Consider the following 1,807-nt stretch of genomic DNA (forward strand, 5'->3'; position numbering starts at 1 on the left):
ACACACACACACACACACACACACACACGCATGCACGCACCTGGCATGAGTTTCAAGCTCAGCTGGGTCCAGACTCAAACCATGGTTGACCACATGGGAGTCCAGCATCTTAACCACTATACCACCTGCTGGCCCCCCCAAGGATGGTCTGTAAAAGCTTTTCTATGACAGTCTTGTCTCTGCCCCTTTCTCCCGAGTTTGGCTCTTTAGCCTTCCCGTCACTCCTATGAGCTGCCCAACTCCCTTCCAATAATGTTCTCAGAGGTCAGTGGTTAGGAAGTGGCTTGGTAGTGGATTAGACTCACTTCAGATAAAGTAGTCGATCAGGGAAAGCTTCTCAACAGAGGCATTGTTTTTCCTGAGACCCGAAGGATGAGGAATCAGCAGGGAGGAAGGGCCTTTCAGGCCCAAGGAGCAGACCTGACAGAGCTCTGAAGAGGGGACCGAGACTGCTGGATGGCTGGAGGGTAGCAAGTGAGTGTTTAGAGGAGGGAAAGCGAGTGTTTAGAGGAGGGAAAGTGAGTGTTTAGAGGAGGGAAAGCGAGTGTTGAGAGGAGGGAGAGGTAGGCAGAACCCAGACCCAGGCCCTAGAGGCCACGGTGAGGAGTTCAGATTCCCCTCCCCCACAACCAAAGTCATTTCTCACTCTAGACGTCAGCATCTGAGAAGGCTGAGGTCCTGGGGCCTCCTCTGCCAGTCAGGACCAGCCACGTCAGCTAATGGCTTCAATCAGATTACAGTAAAGAAATTCTATTCATTGTCAACCTGCCCTTCTATTTGGCTGGCTCTTGGGTTTTCCAAATTTCCGGCTAGGTTCTTTCCTGAGTTTCTCAGTTCCCTTTGATAAGTTCCGGCCCAACTCATGAGCCTGGCTCATGCTGAGCTGAAGGGAAAGATCTGTGCCCACAGTTAGGCCTGGGAACCTTGGCTAGAGAGCCTGGACGCCTGGTGTTCTAGGGAGCCACACACTTTCCTTCCAGGGCTCACTAAAGGAGGCAAACTGACCCTACATCTATTAGACTGAGATCTGGCTCCAAGAAAGGGATGCTGGGATTTGGGAGTCCTTTTCTCTGATGGGGGGTGTCTACCCAACAGTGGATGGTACCTACTTGAGCGGAGAAGAGAGATGCAAACATGGAGTGCTGGGGAGCAACTGGCCAGGCCAGGCGAGTCCCCTGGGCCTAGTGGACACGGCAGTGATTAGCCTGGCTGGAGCACCTTTCTGGTGACCCACCAAGCAGGATGACTGCCTGGCAAGAGTGCCCCACCAGTGCTGGGCTCAGGGGGTGTGGCATGGTAGAAGAGGGCAAGTCTGGGGGCCGGCAGGTGCTGTGGTGGTTAAGGGCACTGGACTCCCACATGGCCAACTGCAGTTCGAGTCCTGGACTTGATGGTTTGATTTCTCACTTTTCCTCTCTCATTCGCTCTGTCCCTCTCTGGTCAAATTAAATAAATAAATAAATAAATAAATAAATAAATAAATAAATAAAGTTGAATAACATAATTCTTAAAATAAAAAAAAAAGGAGAGGGCAATTCTGAGCTGAATGTCCTGTGTCAGAGAACTGTGCAGTGGGGGAGGCACCCCCCAATTCACTCATGTGCTCCCTGAGAAAGCATAAATGGACGTTGGCCACTCCAGCTAGCCAGGGAAAGGTCAACCAACAGAGAGGGCTGTTGCAGGGACCAGGCAGGGGCAGGGGCATTTGCCCTTCCCCATTCCTTCCCCACATTTCAACAAGAGGAAGGGTGCAAGGCATGTCTCCCACTAAGCCATCTCAGTCTCCTGCCCCCCCCCCCCCCCCTCT

The 1,807-nt window shown here is 52.2% G+C and overlaps 1 pseudogene; it reads right to left on the reverse strand.

The window, feature by feature from the left end:
- The window catches only part of LOC114009686 (cleavage and polyadenylation specificity factor subunit 5 pseudogene), a 16,223-nt pseudogene that overhangs the window by 13,288 nt on the left and 1,128 nt on the right, over positions 1 to 1,807 (reverse strand).

This window comes from Tupaia chinensis, unplaced genomic scaffold (genome assembly GCF_000334495.1).
Source record: "Tupaia chinensis unplaced genomic scaffold, TupChi_1.0 Scaffold000602_1, whole genome shotgun sequence".
In the NCBI taxonomy this organism is placed as follows: Eukaryota; Metazoa; Chordata; class Mammalia; order Scandentia; family Tupaiidae; genus Tupaia; species Tupaia belangeri.